Raw genomic sequence first — 21,248 nt, forward strand, 5'->3', positions numbered from 1 at the left:
TTACAAAATAACTTTGTTATTTAAGTATAGCCATGTCCGGTGCCCTCTGAAGTCTTGGAATGACTCACATCATTGACTTCAATGGGCTTTGAATCAGGGAGTGATCCATCTTTCACTGAAGGTAATAAGAGCTGGCCTGGCTCCTAAGTGAATATCCACCTCTGCATTGTTTGCAAACCATTTGCTTTGATTACTGCTTTGTACAGTGGTTTTCAAATTTTTTCAACTTCTGGGCATTTAACATTCGTCTAGGGAAGGTATGATACTCTCTACTTAAGCCTATGGACAACTTCTTGCTTTCTTCATTACCTTTCATAGACTCACAGAGTAAAGATAGTGCATGGACTTCTACAGCTCTGCAGACCATACGATAAAAAAGTCATTGTCATAGAGTCACTATTCATGAGAAATGAGTAGTCATTTAAGTTACACAGCCTTTGCTTCTTAAACTGCCCCCCAAATTTTGAGCTTTCTTTGAAAACACTTCTGGTCCAAAAACTGGTGCAATTACATATTCACAATGCGGTTACATAATGTTTTCTTCTGGGGAAAGAAAGTAATTTTCATGACTTTCACATGACTGGGAATAAATCTAACACTGTCCGACCTATCTCATAAAGCTCTGCCATATGCTGGTCGGTATTTCCTCATTTCCTTATTTTTTATATATTATTTTGTACTCTTGACAAACAAGCAATCAGATGAAAAATAGCCTTTTAGCCTATTTTCAGGTTGACAGCTAGTAGTTTTGTATATATTTAGACAGATCCTGTAGGGAACAATCCTCCCTGGTGCTCATTACTCAATGGACTGACATTTGCACCCACTTTGGAAAGCTTTAAGATCACTGATCCATGTTAAACCATTACATTCCAGCAAACTCTCATGCCAAGGGGCATTAGTTCTAACACATATCGTCTTTCAGGACAGGAGAGAAATGAAACTTTATTATCTAACATCAGCGTATCTTCTTTGCCTTTGGCTATTGTTAGAATAAGCAGATTCAATTAACTTCTTAATTTCCTTGTCAAATTTTTAGATTTCTCAAAAACAGGGCATGCTAACCACAAGTTCAGTGAAATTCTCATCTTTTTGCAATCTGTTCAGCTCCTCAAGTGTGTTAAATTGAAACTGTAGCCGTTATATACCTGAAGATAATCTGCAAAATGGAGAAAGGGTAATATGGACCTTTTACTTCTATAGAAGACCTGATTTATTCCTTTATTCAAACATTTGTTTGCTTGCTTGTTACCTAAGAAAGTGTAAAGAATATCCAGATTGGTCTTTGCGTGTTTTCCTGGAAGACTTAGTGGGTCTCAGTTGAATTTCTGACCCTTTGGTTGGTGAGCTAAAATTTAAAACATGTACCTTTGGGGGCATTTAAGTTGAAAAGATATTCAAAAAAACCCAAACCCCCAAATTATCTAATAGTATAGATAAAAATTAAATTCTCCCTATCGACTGACCTACATTAATTTAGTTACCATGTCTCTGGTTCCAGTTCCACAAATAACCGTGCAGTTAATTTCAGTCAGCGCATAATAAGGACTACCTGAAACAATGACTGCGAACAAATACTTTGAGAGAAAATGAATTAGGTACTCTTAGTTTTTTGGTATATCATAAACAAGCACTAAAATATGCTTACTCCCTTACTTTTACCTCTGCATCATTTTTAATTGCTAATTTTTGTTTGACTGCAGTACATGTAGCCTCATGAAATGGTTTGCATGTGATGCAGCACGAACATATTCATTTGACTGACCATCAGCAGGAATGGTATACAGCAAGAAGAAATTGTTTTATTTTATAGTTAATCATATAGAGTACTTTCTTTTGATTGTCTTATTATTGCCCTTATTAAAGTTAATGTATTTATCTTCATAGAAATTTGTCCTAAAAACCAGCCTAAATCTCCACTGGTGTTATTTAGGGCCATTATTTCTTGTCCTACTCGTTGCAAGATCTTCTTTTTACCACTACCTTGTGTTTATTTGAAAATTATTATAATTTCTCTTCAGTTCTCTCTATTCCATGGATTCACTCCAGTCAGTTTATCTCTTCCTTGAAACGCAGTGCTTAAAACTGGGAACAGAACTTCATTTACCGTTTTGGCTGCACTAGTCAGAGAAAAGGATTGTTACATGTTTCCTACAAATGTTTTTATACAATGCAATATGATTTTTATTTTATTTTTTTTGCAATTGCATGATAACAAATAACATATCTAGCTTGTAAACCACTTTTATCCCTGAAACTTTTTCTCCCGAACTGATCATTCCCTGTTCTGAATTTGTGCAAATGGTTAATCCTGCCTATGTTTAGCACCTTGCCATTGTCTGTATTAAATTGTATCCTACTTTGTTTTTTGGACCACCTGACCCCTCCCTCTAAGTCATTTGAAAGTTTAATCCTTTCCTTCAGTGTGCCTATGCCCCTCTAAACTTTCTCATTGCTTGAAACTGTACCAAGCATTTTTATTAATGAAAATATTAAACTGGCCCAGGACAGATGCCTAGGAAATGCAGCCTCCTATAGTCTTCCAGTCTGACAGTGAGCCACTGATCATTTCTTTTTAAGTATGTTTTTTCAACCGGTTCTGTACAGTAGTTTTGAATCCTATAGGCATCTGCCTTGGATCAATTACTATTTTGTTTCCCTAATTTGCTTATGGTAATGTCACCTGAGACAATATCAAAAAATTTTCTGAAGTCAAGATATGACATCTTATGCTGTTCTTCTACCCACAAAATCTCTGCTTTACTACAGTGGAAAATAAGGTTAGATTAACATGAATTGTTCTTGCCGAATTCTTGTTGGCAGCTACCTATAAAGCTCAGCTGTTTAGTAGTTTTATGGGAAAAAATATTTTACACACAGAGGAACTATTCTTTCATATGAAAGCTCCTGAAATTCTCATTACTACAGTAGCAATCATATTGTTATTGTTGCCAGCTCTCATGATTTTGTCATGAGTCTCACATGTAAATCCTCAGTTCCTGGACTCAAACGATTATCTGGTAATCCCAGATTTGGTTTTGGTAAGTCTGTGTTTCTAGCCTTACAAGCAGGCAAGTTCTTGATAATGTGAACCCAAACAAACACCAAAGACAGGAGACAAATAGTAAGTCAATGGTTACTATTTTTAAAATCTCATGATTTGGGGAGACGGGAGAGTTTTTTGCGTGTGGGAGTTGGGATGACTGTTGTGACATACATTGATTCAAAAGACAATGCTGCAGAAAGCCACATCCTCCGTTCTCAGCATTCTGCACAGAGAAAATATGCTGGTGGGGCACTTGGAAATTAGAGGAACTAAACTATTGCAGCAAACCCGTCAGACCAAAGGGCAGTTCATTCGCAAAGTTAGAGTTACTAGCAAGGTAGAGACAACAGTCACTTCTCTGCCTAGCTCTTTCTGACTTAGTTCTGTTGTAAACAGCATACAAGTAGCTTATGATTGTAAAAGACTTTAGAAGAAGCAACATTTTTCCACACAAGCTAGTCAATTGCTTTGTCAGCCATTTGCATGTAGTTCCCTTTCCTGCTCCTTGCGTGTACTCAGTTTTAGTCAAGGGAACCCAGGACCCCAAAATGGAATAAGCATCTTGAAAGAGCTCATATCCCATTTACGCATGTAAATAAAGGTCAGAATTTTTTCAAAAAATATCCAACAACCCAGACACTTCTGAAAACCTGGCAGGTATTTGGACACCTAAGTGGGAACTCAGCTCTTCAAAAAACCTTGCCCTAAATTAGTTTATCTTGTGGTCTGTGGGAGTCTTTCACACAGCAACAGGGGAGAGAAAGGTATGTTAAAAGACAGACAAATGTAATTGTAAAGCCATGGAAACTGGAAGGGGGATAATGCTGATGGAGTAAGGGAAAAGAAGGGAGGAATAGTAGCACCTGAAACAATCTTCTGAAACTGTGGATTTAAAGTGTCCAGTGCCCTTTTATCCCTTCTTTATCCAGCTGTCCTTTCACACCCTCTGCTACCAGATTTGTGAAAGAAACGTGTGTATGTAAGATACACTACAGACTGGAGTCAAGCTTCAAGGCTGCTTCAGCCAGCTCAGGGGGGACTGTGAGGAAAGGAGGTGGGGAAGGGTCTCCCCTTGTGTTTGCCTCTGAGGGCTGCTTCTCTGCAAGGGTCAGATGGTCAAAATTCAGCTACCAAATGTACTGACATTCAAATACAAAAGTTAAAATATGGCCAAGCTATCTGAAGCCTCCCTTGTACAACAGGCTGGGTGCGGGTCTGCCTGTGTACCAAGCCACAGACAAGAAGAAGATGTTAGGGGCATAAATGGGGACAGAATCTGTTATGACATATGTTTTACCATTCCTTTCTGCCTTTCTGTCCGAACAGCGGGTATGAAAAATGCCTAATGGAGAATCTCCTACTAGAACTATCATTGCTTCTTGCCTGTTTCTATGAGGATAGTGAGAAATGCTTAATATTCAGCACAGCTCTCTCCCTGAAGAGAATAGTAGTTATGTGTGTTCTTAGGGTACTCCAGTGATGCTTTTGTATAATATCTGCTCCCCCGCAGAAGATATTGAACTACACATCTAACCTACGTGAGGGTTTCTTTTTTAATATCCCCAAACACAGTAGTGTCAGAGTAGTATACAGGCTAATTAGATATGCATTAGATAAGGTCCATAATGGTCTTTGTGAAACTTTTGTTCTTATTTTCCTGTTTATAGAGTCATACATATTGTGCATATTTGTTTTTTCTTCCCAGATAAAATATTAATATCAATATTCTATTGATAAAATATTAATATTAATCAAAAAGGCTATAAAGGTGCTCTATTCTCTGGAAAGGTATCTGCTGCTAAGCATCTTTGGGAACACTGCTTTTCACGTGGCTTTGTCAGCTGTGTTAGGCAGAGGAGCACAGCTGTCTTCTTAGGTCATGGGTAAAAATGTAATTGCTAATAGGCTAGGTTTTTAAAGCACATTTGGTTTTGATGGGAATGTAGGTATTAGTATGAGAGTGTGTTAGGAGCCTAATAAGTAGAGATTGTTACTTGACAGAGAAGATTTAGTGATACTAGACTGCAGTGAATTTTTATGGAAACAGACAGTATTGCTCTGAGATAGTCTGGTGTCTCCATAAACCAGGAGATCTGAGTCCTGGTGAATTTACTCTTTGTAAATCTTAAAATAAAATTTTATTCTGTTTCCTCTTTCGTATTTGGGGTTAGATTGTGCAATATTTGAATGCAGATGTGCAAGGATGCTACTAGGGGCTACTGAATTCAAGGAAAATTTGACCAGCTCACAGACAGGGATTTTTTGAAGGAACTGTCTGACTCCTCTGAGCACCATTGAGCACAGCTTACTAAAGCATGCTGGGGCAATGGGCCTCAGGACTAAATAGAATGGTGCTGTAAATGGAGGAAGGGAAAGTGCTGGTGTTCAGCATTTCATCTGGGACTAAAGAGATCCATACTTTCTAGACTTTTATGGGAATTTGGGGGTGGGGGGGAAGTAATATTTTAGTAGTTAATGTGCACTAGAACAGCAAACTTAAGAGCTCCCTCATCAGAGCTGGAATCCAAAGTTACACTTAATAACGAGGTCTCTTTCTCACATGCACCAACATAGTAGAGATCATCAGATCTCTTCCCTATAAACCTTAAATTCATCTGTATTACATTTATCCATTTAGTCTAGTTAAACAGTTATAGTCTTAGGTAGCCTATATTATTTTGCATCTACAAACAGAACTTTAAAATGGCCTTAGAGTATACCATAATGATACATTTTATGTCTTTATTCATTGGTCCCTTAGCATGACCTTTTATTTTACTGTATTTACTAATATATGCTAGATATAAAGAAGTAAGGGACACTGCAGATCTCAGTGGTTCATTAGTCCTGGCACTTAATCCTGATTTAAAGCTTTTCCTTCTCCAGACCACAAAATAACTTCCTCCTATGTCATGTGTATTAAGTGTGAATCCACAGAGGGAACTTTTAAAGGTTGCTGCTCCAGAAATAATGATTCCTCTATATCTCTTCTGGTATAATTTATTATTCTGGAGGAATTTCCCTGTGTAAATGCCCAGCTCTGAATACAGTCACTTTTATCCAGAATTCAGTGCTTGTATGTAAGTAATTTTGGCTTAACTATAAGAGCATAGTTTCAAAAATAGTTTCAGAAATAGTCGTGTACTCTGTTTCCCATTGTAGAGGCACGTCTCCCTCATTAGTAGGTACAGACGACTATTATCAGAGATGCCAGGGCATTTTTAGAAAATCTTTAATGAACCAGACTGGTTAGGCCTTTGCTCCTGAGATAATGTACATGAAATCCCACCAAAAAAAAAAAAAAAAAGGAATTAAACTAAGTGATCCTCAAAACAGTGCAAGAGAGTTACTGAGGGCCTGGTGCCATTCCTCTCAGAGGGAGGCCTTCCCTCTCCTGGTGGAAAGATGCCAGACACTGAGCTGAGAAGAAAAGAATATGAAATAATATTTTTCCTAGCATTGTTCCAGTACCTGGATGATGACCTAATGGCTTGGATGGGAGTTAATCCAGGTTTTTAACTAGACTGACTTTTCTGATGGCTTGGATGGGAGTTTATCCAGGTTTTTAACTAGACTGATTTTTTTAATAGAAAAAGTAAAGAGATTTGTTTGCCAGCAGGGGACACATTTTCATGCTGTCAAATTAAGCTGCTCCTCACACCGAGTTTTCATTTAAATCTACACTACCAATTTACTCTTGATGAGATGGGCCCATAAATCTCAGCCAGAAGAATTATACGACCTATTCTTTTTCTTTTTGCCTTAGTCACTGGCATCCTCTACTATAATATTCTAATGGTAGGAACTTATGAAACACTGCAGCGACCAAGGACTCCAGTCATTCAAAACCTTACCCTGCCCACGGGCTGAAGGTACCTGAACCCTGATTACTCATGGAAGTGTGTGACTTAATCAGCTCTCACACTCCCTGAGGTTGAAATGATGAGGCATTGACAGGCTGCAAACAAGGCCATGACTTCCAACATGGCCTGTCCTCTCGGCGTGTTGAAATGCTGAGCTGCTATGGCATCTCACAGGGGAGCAGTGCTTTGGCTTGGTGAAAGCTGACTCAGAAAGGTCACCCTCCAGCTATGCCCAAGCCAGCCAGCAGTCTTTCTGTACCTCTTTACTCCATGGCATCTCTTCACAGGCCTATTTAAGTCCATGAAAAAATTCCCACTGACTTGAGTACAGCTGTTTGGTAGAGCAGATCTGAACATAAGAGGCAAAAATGAGCTTTGTGTGAGTAGTGGTCATGTAAGCAACGATTGCTCGTATCAGTTGCAGGTGCAGGACCAGACCCTAGAGCATTAACATGGAGCCTGGATGAACCCTGTGTTCGTTGCTTGTAGATCCACATTTTAACAGAATTATCAAGTAACAGACTGCAGAAGTTCATGATGCGGATGAAATAGAAAGGTCTGGAAAGGGTCTTATCAACCTGAAAAAGTTTTATATCCCTCATTTGTGTTAATACGATTGTCTTATTATCCTCCAAGGTGCTGCACATTTTATACCTGAGCAGCACATTAGACAAGTGCCCAGATAGGCTTCCATGCTGTTTTCAAGAACTGTTAAGTTCAGTGTTCACGAGCGCTGGGTTAACCATAACTTCCTTAGAAGTTATTTACTAGTTCCTTGTTACTGTGTGTCTTCACTAAACTGCATACTTCATATGGGGTCCACTGTTTTATCTTTCAGCACTGAGGAACAGTTACTGCTGGACTCAGGAGACATTTATCAAAGATATGACTGCCGATTTAGTACAAAGGGCTGCTGAATACCTCCAGGAACTGTCTTTGAGTCAGTGCTATAAATTCTGTACTATAGAATTGGCAGACTCTAACAGCTTTTGGTAACTAAGTATCACAAAAAGAAGCCCTGACCTCAAAGGACCTAAATATTTTAAAGTAAGAAATTGTGTAATGGTTTGGGTTTTAGAATAAAATACAGAATTAAAATATTGAATCTCTTGGATATGTAGCAAGACTCATAATTTTTTTCTGATTTTCATAAAGAAATGTTTAAAATTAATCTACAGTTATCACTTTTTACACATTTCTTAATTAAGTGATTTTTTTTGTGCCTATGTAGCTAAATGCATATTCACATATTGCATGAATCAACATCAGGACATGGTTTTCTTCTGAAAAATTAAGGTGAAGTTCATTCAGATACCTTATTTTAATTATTTTCAGGATGCTTGTGTTCCAAACTAGGAACAGTATTAAAGACACAGTTGCATTCTTGAGACTAGTCCAAGCCCTGTTGGTACAGGAATTGGTTGTACACTCTCTTTTTATCACACCAGCGATCTAGTTACAGGAGAGGAAGCTCTAAATCAGTGGTGCAGAGTGGGTGCAAATGTTGACATTTGTACACATTAGGTATGAAGGAGGGCATTAGGTATAAAGAGCACTCACAGGAATTCATGGTCAGGCAGATATTTGAACCAGCAGAATAAAGGCACAACTTTATCTTTGCAGCACACTAGAGAAGCCAGTGGAAAATTTGGTGTGTTGGTAGAAAACCTGGTGCATATGTCAGCATTCAGAACCATTTGGATATTCTTCAGGTAGTTATTTGTAACTAAGGAAAGAAGACATATGCCTATTTCTCTTCGCTCGATTTTTCTCCTACCCTTCCCCACCATCCCAAGGAGCCTTGTGGAGGGTGTTTCTGCATATCTGTTGATGGAGTTTGGATGGACTATACAGCCTCACTGCTGGGAAGGAAGCATTGCAATTAATTCCTATTTTAAAGGTAACACTGGAAACAGAAGAGCCTGTCCAGCTCTTATATAAGGGGCAACTGGCCAGACAGGGCAGACTGATGGTACAAAGGAGTGAGAATGGAGAGAGAGAGAGCATCTGGAGAGAAAGGAAAGTCAAAGGCATAGAAGAAGCTGGCAGTTATCGGAAAAAATAAGAGAGAGAAAATTAGTAAGGAGTGAAATGTGAGGAGGCTTAATGGAAAGAAAGACCGTGAGAAGAAAGTACAAAACAGCAAAGAGGAAGATAAAAAATGCAGCAAAGAATGAGTAAGTGAAAAGAGAGGATAAAAAAAGAATATTTCACATCTGCTCATGGGGTTTAGATGACAGTTCCTGCTTAAATTCATGGTACGTGTGTGAACACACAGGTTCCCTAGGTGACTTTGAAAATTTCAGCCAGGAAATCCATCCTGCCAGAAACAGTACTTCAGACAGGAAGCGTTACCTCTAAAAAAGCCAGTTCAGGAGCTGAATCACATCAACTGGCCAATTTTCTTTTATTTTTTAATGGAAAAAAATGAGGCAAGGAAAAGAGAAATGGCTGCTGCCTGTCTAATAAGGGCATTTCAGACCGTGTGCATGCTCTAATATTTTCCACTGGAGGAATACAGAGCCTTTTCTCATTTCCCATTGCCTTTTGAGACTTGTATTGTGCACTGAACTCAGCTTCTTCTCTTGGCATCTTATTCTCCTGCTCTCTTTTGTTTTTCTTCTCTGTCTCTGTTTCACAGGGAAAGGAAACTGCTTCCTGCTGTGAAGGAGCCTGCCTCCGGCCCCCTCCCTGCTTGCCTGTCTCCAGGGGACCTCACTTGGAGAAGCTGAGAGGCTGACTCCCTAGGTGCATGAGATTATCATCAGCTGTGACCTGCTTTCCCTCAATTTTTTGCCCGTACGTCCTTATTGTGACACTGGCCATGAGATGAGTAGATGTCATTGTGCTTCTTTTACTGCTTCTTTCGTAAAGCTGTTGGCTTTATATTATAATTAGCTCCAATGTCTTCAAAGGAGGGCGAAGAATAGCCCTGGCCCTGGAGGCAAGGGAAGGGTAGTTCCTACAGGCAGCTCTTCGCCTAGGGAAAGACCCTCAGTTTGGGCTTAGGAGAAGGGGTTGCCTGTGGCCGAGTTGGCTGTGAGCTGACTCTGACTTGCCTCTGCTCCTGTTCGCTCTCTGCACTGGCCTTTGGCATCTGCCTCCCACATTTTGGAACAGACACTCACTGTCAGGTCTATGAGATACTAATAAAGGGCAGTTCATACCCCTATCCCCCCTCCTCTTATTAATCTAATTCCCGCATGATTTAAGGTAATAGACTAGTCTGTAGATATTCACACATTCACTTCAACTTCCCTCTGTATATGTATAAATCAGGGAAAGCACAGGTGATACTCTGCAAATTTACGAAAAAGCACCAGCAAAATTCATCAGCCAGAGCTTTAACAGCAGCAAAATATTTAACACATATAGCTAAAACTAATCATGCACTGGGTTTTGGTTGAAATCACACTATCTTTTCATCAAAATACAGTTCTGGAGATGCTCTCCATTCCTGCTTCACTGTCTTGCGTATTATAAGTTTAATCACAAAATTCAGAATTTGGCTCCCTCTCCACACAGTAAGTGGAAATCTGGTTCCTTGTGTTTCCCTAATTTGTATTATTTATAATAACAATAACTCTCCTGAGCTGGTGGTGGAAGTCAAATGACAGACTGTCCACCTATTATGCCATGTTTTTTATCAATTAGCTTGTTTAATATTCCAGATGAAACCAGTGTTTTTATTGGCCAGAATCTGGGCTGTGCCTGAAGACATATTTTAGTAAATTGAGCATTAAGAAGGCTTTGGAATATTAAGCCAAAAATAAATTTTTGTGCTTAAATAAAATACCCTCCTTAGCCTATTGCATGCATAGCATAATAGTAAGCTGTTATTTCAAAGTCAGGCCTATTTTGAGACTTTCAGAATCTGTAAAAAGTAAATAATGATAAAGAAGGAATTCATATTTTTTAGGCTTTTAAAAAGGCCATTGTGTAAGTCACCAGCTCCTACAAAAAGCATCTGTCTGAAAATATTCTTCAAACTTTCACACAAAGTGGTGCTGTGTTCATTAAACACCCTGTTTTTGTAGTCAGTTCTGCTCAAAGATAAAACCTTTCTGAAGAACTTTCCAAAGCAGATTTGTGAAAATGCATGTATTTTTGTCTTGAAAAGAGCTTACCTGCATGCTAACAATCTACAACAGATACAGCATTTGCTGATGGCTGCTTCAAGAGTAGGACAAATTTATTTCACATAACTAGATGTTTCAGATGGGATGAAGGATGGAAAGTGAATTATGTTCCTGTTAATAACTCATGCTAGATATCCATATACATTTTACAGAACTAGGCTAAGGGACTTCTGGGTAAGTTAGGACTGCAGACTACTTTTGTGTTTTCTTTCCTTTTTAGGGCATACGGGAGCTGTATAATTAAATAGAGATTATTGGCAACATTATTTAGCAGTCATTATGGAGTCATTAGAGTTCTGCTTGGGCAGAAAGATAAGTTCCCTTCCTCTCTCATACTTAATGCTTCTATCAACAGCTTAGAAAATTGGTTCACAATGAATTGCTGCTTAAGTAGTCCTATCTTCAGCCGCAATCTCCCTCCTGGTGTTCTTCCCTGTGGGCTAGCTCAGAGGGTCAGCAGAGTTAGTTTGCTTGATGTAATGCAGACTTTCTGATAGCTTTTGGCACTTTGCAACTGCTCCTGTTAAAAAAAAAAAGAAAAGAAAAGAAAAAAAAAAGAAAAAGGAACTCACAGGGAATGGAGAAAGAGTTGCTACTGATCCAAACAGTGATCCCTTTCTTGCAATTTGTTCTGTAAGTAACAGATGAACGTACTGTGTTGAGTCACTCTCCAGGCTCCTCGGACAAAGCAGTGCTCTCCTTCCTCCAGGGCTGATGGTTCACACAGTTAAACTACACAAAGCTCCAGGTTGCTCCATGAAGAAAGAGCTATGCAACCTAACTGCTTTCCTCTCTCCACAGCTCTCCAGTGACTGTTTTAATACAGGATTTTTGAGGGTTGGATTCCCTCCGTACCACACATTGGAAGTGGGCATATAGTCTGGTGTCATTACATAGCAGTTAATAATTCTGCAAGTGTGTGTGTGCGTGCATGTGCGTGCGTGTGTGTGTGTGTGTATACATTAGAGCTAGCCGGAAAAAGAAATGTCTGTTTTGTGGGAAATTCCAGGTTGTCAACATTTCATTTTGTTCTGGTGCTGGAATGAAACATCAACATTACCAAATACCTGGCAAAATGGAACAATCTGTGTCAGCGCCTGCCTTCCTGCTGGCCAGTTCCTCCAACTGCTGGGTGCAGTGCCTGGACACAGAGCACAGTGGTCTTCAAGCAAGCTGGGTGATGGGGCAGAGGACTGCCAGCTGGCCAGGCTGTCAAGACAGTCTCCATAGGAAGTTTAATGAAATCAGCATGTGTTTCTGACAGGCAAACAGATTTGTATTTTCAAAGCAGACCATTACAGTTTTTTGCTTGCTTCTAAATGATTTAATTTGAAATTTTATTTTATGCAAGCCAAATCAAATGTCCCTTCCTTTTCAGCTGATCACCTGATAAATTCCAAGCCTGATAGGCTCCAAAGACACACTGAGTGCATGCAAGGTAGGACTGAAGGCTGTGCACACATGTGCAAAGGAAGCGGCAGTATTCTGTTCTTCTAGGACAACCCCCCCTTTCAGAGTAGCATGCCCTCAGCTGGAGGATGTGGCAAAAAGCACTGAGCATTTCCCAGAATGAGTCCTTTAAAATATGAAAAAAGTAAGAATTTTAATTATGACCTTTTTTTTTCTTAGTGGAGCATAACAGGATTTAACTCTATAAGCTTCATTGCTGAACACTTTGTTTAATACAAATCAGTGACTAGGTATGTTATGCAGGCTTGGAACCACCATGGGCTAATCCTGCAAGGTGCTGAGCACTGAGAGGTTTGATTCAGTTTAGCTGAGAGTGCTTGGCAGCTAACAGAAGCCAGACTTTACCTATCAGAAATGGAGGAATAAACTTTCACTTTAAATCAGTAAAGGTGAAATCCATTCTTACTCTGTATGTCTCGAGTGAGTTCCTGGGTCTGGTTTCACACCCTGACTGCACCTGAATTTTGTGACAGCACATGACCTTTTCTCCCTTGTCTCTGCCACGTCCTGCCCCTGTCCCCTGGACTCCAGGCTGCAGGGAGAGTGAGGGAGACCACCCATCCCATGGCTCTGGCCTCAGCCATTGATGCTAATGGCAACTTTGCTATTAATTCCAGTGGAATCAGGATTTCATTAGAGAATTTTGCAGTCAGTTTTAATGACAGCAGGATTAGACAATAGAGTTAATAGAAGATGAGAGGGAAAGCGTTTTGGGAAATCAGAGATCAAGCAGTAYAGATGACTGGAATCTCCTATTCTAGCATAAACATCTCAAAATACATTTTTTCCTCATAAATAAAGGTATGCCTCTGTTTTACAAGCTTTTCCTTTTTTTTCTCCAATGAAAGCAATGCTATGCCTCTCACTAAACTGTTGGACATTTCCTTCTAAATAGATGTGTACATGCTGTTGCAGACACCTGTGTGCAATATTATTTCCATTATACCTTAAAGATATTTAACAGCTAAAACAGTGACAAAGCTCTGAAACAGGTAAGATATAAATAAAAATAAATTAAAAAAATAAAAAAGAAAGATGACATTAAACCTGAATAATAACCTACCATGAACCATTGATTATAAAAGGGAAGTGAATATAATGGAGAATCAAGAAATCTGATACACAGAGCCAGTAACTTCTCAATATGGTTTAAATCCTGCAGCCCATCTTGTGAGTCAGTTGATCCCACTGGGTGTGTTGAGGTCTGGTCTGAATTGCAAATGAATTCACCCTGGAAACATTATTTTGGAAACAACAGCTGGATGAATGGCATGCGGGGGAGACAATGTCCCAGTAAGGCACGTGTGACGGCCTTAGCAGAAGTGGCAGAATTTCATAGTAATTACTGCAAACTTTCTCACTATTATGCAGGAGCAGTGACAGGCTTGCATTGTTAATCAGAGTAATTAGGATTTAGTCGAGGCATGACAATAGCCTATGCCTCATAAAGGCCTGAAGGCTATCCATTTTCTTCCCTTTTCCTAGGAGTTTTCTATTGTGATTTGTAGATAGCCCAGCGGGAATGCAATCAGGAAATCTCGAGTGAATCAGTGTCCCTAAATCTTCAGTCTTGACAGGTTGAAGTCTGACAAGCTATTAGAAAAAAAACTACTGATCATTAGGCTGTCTAAAATAGACTTAGCTTGTTTCTGTCTGTATCCATTGATTTATCTGCAGAATGATATTGTTTGAAGCTTAGATTACTCATGCAGCTGCCGGCTGACATAGTTTGTATGATAAAATGACAAAACATGGTTCTGGCTAAACATACTAGTCTTTTTATTTTTTGCTATTTCCTTGCGTTTGACTCATTCTGTGGTAGCAAAAAGCTGGTTCAATATTACTGTGAGAAATAAAAAGCAGAACTATACTGAATGATTTAAAAACAATTATTTGATCAGCCAGAAAGCCTAGTATCTCTGTCACATACTGAAGAACTTCAGCCTTTCCACAGATCATTTCACAGATTTCTAGGTCAGCTGTTGTGAGCTATGCACTTTGCTTCATGGAGTTCAGAGCTGTTCTTATTATAAAATCCCTGATAAAAGCCCTCCTTTATGCATGTCCCTTTTCCTCTTCTAAGTAATTTTTAATTAACAAAAATTTAAAAATTAATTTTAATTCAAAATAGTTGCATAATACATAAATATTTGGGTTGTGAGATTTACTTATTTTTACACTGCACTAAAGCTTTCATATAAAAAAAATCAGGTTGGAAAATTTCTGGACAGACATTTCTGTTGAACAGGATTGTATTCTTATTTGTCATTTACAGTGACATCTGTTTTTCCAGTTTTCCCATCTTGTTTCTTCCATTATTAAAAAATTACTGGCTTTCTTACAGAATTCAAATCTCAAAGTGGAAAATAAAGAACTAATTTAGCTCTTCTTTCCCATTGGCAGAAATACAGCAATCCTACACTCTTGAAAAAATCCTACACACCTGGAAAAAAACCCCCAAACATCTATTTTTCACTCTTATACGTGTAGAATATATATGCATAAACAACCATAAATATGTTTGTGTACACACGCATATGCATATAACACAATATGTGTGTTTGTGGTATACGTTATCTACATAATTTCTCCTGCTGGTGAAAGACATTCAATTTGTGCTCTGAAAAGAAATAAAGATTCAGTTTTTGTTTAAAGCAGATATTAATACAGACAAGTAGCTTCATAAATACTTTATTACATTTATAAATATTAAAAAAAAATTGGCATGGCACAATGCCTTCATATTCCTGCAAAAAGGTCAGGGGATACTTAAAGACATTGCAGCAAAGTCCTGAGTTTTATGTAAACATGGCGTTCTTTGTATTGCATTCTTCTTTTTAGTAGCTGCAGTAATAATGTGTATCCCTTATATTCACATTGTACTATATTTCACAGAGTCACAGAATCACAGAATAGTTGGGGCTGGAAGACACCTCTGGAGATCATCTGGTCCAACCCCCCTGCTCAGGCAGGGTCACCTAGAGCAGGTTGCCCAGGACCGTGTTCAGTTGGGTTTTGAATATCTCCAGTGACGGAAACTCCACAACTCTGGTCAGCCTGCTGCAGTGTTCAACCACCCTCACAGTGAAGAAGTGTTTTCTTGTGTTCAAGTGGAACTTCCTGTGTTTCAGTTTGTGCCTGTTGCCTCTTGTCCTGTCACTGGGCACCACTGAGAAGAGTCTGGTCCCATCCTCTTTACTCCCTGCTATTAGGTATTTATAAATATTGATGCAACATTGCCCATGTTGGACTGCCCCCTAACCCTGACCCATAAGCTCTCAGCTCGCCCCTCACCTGTCTCCAGACAGAACTCCGTGCATTCCCTCTGCTTTCTCACATAAAGGGCAATGCCCCTCCTTGCTGTCCCAGTCTGTCCTTCCTAAAGAGCCTATATCCATCTGTCACAGCATTCCAGTTGTGTGAGCTATCCAGCCATTTCCAGTTATTACTTTAAGAAGATCCACACATAATTGCTAAGAGAGGAAGTGTGAAAACTCTGTGTAATTTTCTGTAAAAAAGGCTGTACAAAAAGTCTGAAGCTGCAGTTAGAACTTACTTTGGTTTAATTTGTAGTCTTTGGCTTTTCACACACAGATTTGCCAAAAGGACATTTAACATACTTCATCTTGCAGGCTAAGGTGAGATATATGCAGCCAAATTGATGTTTCCATTTAGCTGGGCTTCAGATGATAGCTTTCATTAGGTCCTTGCATTATTTTGCTTTGCTGATTTTTTGGTTAGTCAACATTTAGAAACCAATTCTGAGATTTTGGGTTTCATTAGTAAAATATAAGTCATCACCAAAATATTTTTGAAGATTACTTAGTTGGGGAATTAGATAAAAATGAGAAAGCTCTTTAAGGGAGAGTTGAAAGCAGCAGTTAAAAGAGTAGTAGGCATACTTTTTAAAGAATAAATATATGTCAGTCAATGTACATCAATAGCCTCAATAAAAACAGACTCTGAAAGAACCACATCCAAAAGAAGAAGATAGTTTAACAGCAGTGTAATAGAAACCATTCAAAGTAGAAAGACATCTTCCAAAATATGGAAGCCGTGTCCAGAAAAAGAAAACATAGGAAGAATATAATCTCCAGCAAAATAAATGTTAAACCACAGCAAAGCAAGCCAAAAAAATTAGTGGCAGAGATTTTAGCACAAGTCAGTACAATGACAAATCAGTAACAATAGGTGGTGTTCATGCAAGAGATTTAAAAGAATTCAAATATAAAATTGTCAGTCAGCTGTGATGTGTTAGGATAATGTGAAAGGTATAGAGAATGGGAACAAGAGCATCAGAGAAGGTTTCTATAAAGGAGGTTAAATAGATAATACCCTCCCCTTGCAAAAGGAATGACCAAAAGTGTAGTATGGTGCAGATCTCTAAAATCATGAAGACAAGAAACTTTTGCAACAATACGGGAACTATGGGCCACTTTATTCGATAACATAAATTAAATTAAAAATAAAAAAAGGAAGTACTTTTTTTGTTCAACACAATTAAATTGTAGAACTCCTTGCCAAAGGATCGATGCTGTGAAAGACAAACAGGTGAAAAAAATTTCCAAAATTATTGTGTTAGACAAATTCATGGAGATCAGATGCTTTATTATTAACTATTAAAAATTGGTGGTCTATATGCAGTCTCTGACTCAGAAAGTCCTTACATTGGTAACTGCTGAAAGATGGGAAACAGGCAGATGCTCAGAAGGAGAGGACAGAGTGAGGCCTCCCCTGATCAAACCTCCCAGCTGCTGCTGGAGGCAAAACACTCTGCCAGAGAGATATTGGTCCAGGCCTGTGTTATATTGCTTGTGCTTTCACACTGTGAACTATTCTTTTTGTCTATTTAATTCTCCTAATTTGCAGGGATGCTTACTTATATGGTACTTTTCCTCTTCTGAATGAATGATTAGGAACAGCTTGAGCAGCAGAAAAGAGAGATGCCTAAAGGAGAAGCTTTTTGCCACCTTTGAATAAAAGTCTATCAAACAATTTCATGGTTTTCTGTCTACTTGCAAAGATATGATTCAGCAAACCAAACAGCTCACCTCAGTGTATTTTTCCACAGTGCTTTGTGCTTTACTATATAAAGAGTTTAGTATTATCAGCTCTTAGTGCCTCAGCATATATTTGTCTGTCTGTATACTTTTGGGTGGGGACAGGAATGGCAGGTAAGTTCTCCCACCTATATTGCTGGTGACTTGAAGAAAGCAGAATGTCTTTTATTTTCTTTAGTTATGGGACCAAGACACAGGACAGATAAAGTGGTTTGCTCTTGTGCATGTGGGAAACCTGCAGCCAAGCCAGAAATCAAATCCAGGATTTCTGAATCCCATTTCCTACCCTGACCATTGGAACATCCTCTGTCCAATAAGGCTATTCAAAACATGAGGTATCATTTCAGAATCCATTCAGTGTATATTTTACTGGGATACATCTTTTTAAAAAACATTTTTCTATGCTCTATCATCAAAAATTCCAGCTTGAACATGGTTAACTTAGCCCAAGTTTTGCAAACAAGATTTAGGCCCTTCAGGGGACTGTCCTTCCCTGGTGTTGTTAATCCTGTGGTTTTTAAGGCATTTTTTTCATAAAAAGGAAATGTGTTTTGTTTTACTTCAATGTTTACAAGTGTTTGTCTGGGAAATATAGGATTATAAAGGAACACATTTCATGCACCACACTGGGTGTGTTAGTGCTTTGCATTCTGCTACCACATCTGAACTTCCTTCAAGTTGTGTTTCATAATGTCCCAGACAACTAAGAATGAGATCATATTTGCTAGAATTGTTTAATCATCAGTGGTCTGACCCTGAAAAAGATGAGACACATTAGCTTCCCATCAACTTGGATGAGAACTGAAGTTGCACAGCATCTGGTGGGATGTTCTCAGCACCTCACAGAATTTATGCTTTTAACTTAACTCCCACACCACATTTATTTTATTCAATATACTGCAAACATAATGATAGTTAGCACAATTGGTACTTTCACTTTTAACTAAAATGCCTCTACCCAGCAGGCAAAATAATCATCACGAGATGACATTGTGACGAACAATGATGTCTCCAACAAACTGCTTGAGCCATAAATGGAAGGAGGCAGTAAATTTCATCCTATTTTATTTGAAATTGCATAGGCTGCAAATCGATTTTTAGTGAAAATGAAATAAAGCATTTTGAGCTACAAATCACAATAGTCTTAACGCAATAATACACCAGCTTCTGTTGTCCTCAGTTCAAGTCCTGGCAGGGAGTTTCAAGAAAATGCTTAATAAAAGACACCGATTTGAGGGTGGTTCCCTGTGATAAGGCTGTTCCAGTTGTAGCTTTTTGCAATGTCTTTCATTTTAAGGAATAAAGAAGTGGAAGTGAAGCCTGGGAAATGGGTAAAGAAAGATAAAATGTGCAAAACACAATGTGTTTGGGGCACCCTTCTCCTGCTATCTGTACGATTGCACAGTCCGTTGATTACAGTGGTGTTTCTCCTGACTCAGAGTTACACAAATGGAACAGCATCAGGCCTTCAGATAACAATGATTTATGCCCTTTCACGCAGTCACCGCAGATAAGAGTGTCAGACTATACCTTCTCCTGTGCAAAAGAAGCCAAGTTTGTAACATTAGAGATTCTCTTGGCAATGACAGATAGGACAACTTGTACCAAGGTTCACAAATTTATTTAAAGACTTGAAAACAAATTACACTAATTTTTTAATTGTTCTCTTTTTCAGGGTTCAGACTGGACTCATTTTCCATTCCAAATATACAGTATTAATGGAATAATTTACAGATTGGCTGAAATATYGTCATTTTTCAAAGAAGCTGGCTGAATTTTCTGGCTGAATACCAGACTTTTCAGTAAATGGAAATTCTCAATAAAGAGCTCAAATTATTTCATAAAGATTTAAATAAAGATAGCATTAAAATATCACTGAAAAAAACACAGGCATGATTTTGCAATGATCATGAAATTCATTATCTAGTCACCTGTTCATCTATCATTTATTGAATTTTTCTAAATCCATTATCTGTTTGGATTGACAATATTGACAATAGTCTCGTCGTCTGAATTTCCAAAGCTTTTAAACAAAAAGATATGTCTTTTGCTGCTTCACATGGTTATGACTATTACACAGCCTTCCTGGGGAAGAATTATCTTTTAGGGTTACTTCTAAGGATTCACCATCCCTACTGTTCAGAAATTCCTGATCTCTGAAAAAAGAAAGAGAGGCCCATACAAGCTGAAGTTCTGACTTTCTGTATGGCTGGCCCACTCTGATTCCTGGTAACAGAGCAATAATACAGCTGAATTAACAGAGAGTTTGTCTATACCACAGTCACAGAAATTCCTCTCTGGATTATGGAAAAAGTGGTTTCAGAGAATCTGTTCTGTCTGCTAAAAAAAGATTTAGTGCAAAATTGATGATCAAATAAAGCATTAGTCTCTTCTATGAAATCCTTGTTCAAGCCAAAATTCCCATAAAGGTTAGCAGTGAACCTAAGTAAGTTTAGAAGAACAGGACCATCTGAAGAATAACCACAGCAACATTTTTGGAGAATGCCCTCCTTTTGCTCTTATTTTATAACATTCCCGAGTTTGGTAAGCACTTGAGATTGCCACTGCTCGATATGCCAGCTGGCTTGCCTTCCTTCTTCTGTTCTGCAGAAGAATCCTGGCAAGTGAAATATTCACAATGTGTTTCTGACACAGTGGTGGAAGACTTACAGCTATTGTTTGAAGCAGACAAGAAAAAATAGCAATATGTTCTCCTTATTTGAAGAAATCATATCTTAATGAAAAAGTTCTGGGTTTTCACTCCAGAAGATATGAATTTGGAAATTTTGAATCCTTACAATTGAGTCAACTTCAGCAGACTAGTTATAGTAGAAATATTTGTTTTGATAAGTGAGGAAACACAACAATTACTAATGCTTTTTACCACTTGAATCTCTCTTAACAAACATTCCGTTAGGATTATAATATAAATACGTAACTGATTTTCCTCATTTCAACATGTCACTTGTGAACAATTTTTGTCATAACAAACCCCATCTTCCCTGCTTTTCATTTATCTGCCTAGAATAGAAATGGTCTTTTTCCATTTATCCTGCGGGAATAAACATCTATTAATTCTCCCAGGTCACAAAACCTTCAGCTTCTGAAGGTTAGAAATGTCTGCACAGTATGCAGCTCCTTTGGTTTAGTTCTGCCTTGAATCAACTCAGCAGAAAATGTCCAAATATTTGCCCGGTAATGGGAAAAATGAATGTAATTGATCCATGGCTCTTATGTACAACATCAAAGTACTTAGAGACAAGAAGCTATTGTAAGACAGTGACTAATAAGTGTATGAGGGGATTTCCATTAGCAGGCCCACAAGGAAGATGATTGTAATTTGTGAGTGTCTTGTGAAAAGTTAAAACTGTCATGAAAGATACAAGGAGTTTTTCATAAAACCAAACTCGTGGAAGGAGGCATAGCTTTTTATATGTATGACCTTGGGATACCCCAATTAAGGTCAGACACAATCATAAATTATTGGACTCCACTGAATCCTCCTGTTATATCCTCCCATAACAAAATTTAGAATCTTCCACCTCAAATCTTCCAAGCCACTGTATTTTTTGATAACTCTGTGGATAGCAATGAGCAAACTGAGTTGCCATGAATAGTTTTAAAATCTGGCCAGATCTAGTGATCCTTTTCATTACTGCAGAAAATGCAA

Source organism: Apteryx rowi, unplaced genomic scaffold (assembly GCF_003343035.1).
Source record: "Apteryx rowi isolate R43461 unplaced genomic scaffold, aptRow1 scaffold_34, whole genome shotgun sequence".
Lineage (NCBI taxonomy): Eukaryota > Metazoa > Chordata > Aves > Apterygiformes > Apterygidae > Apteryx > Apteryx rowi.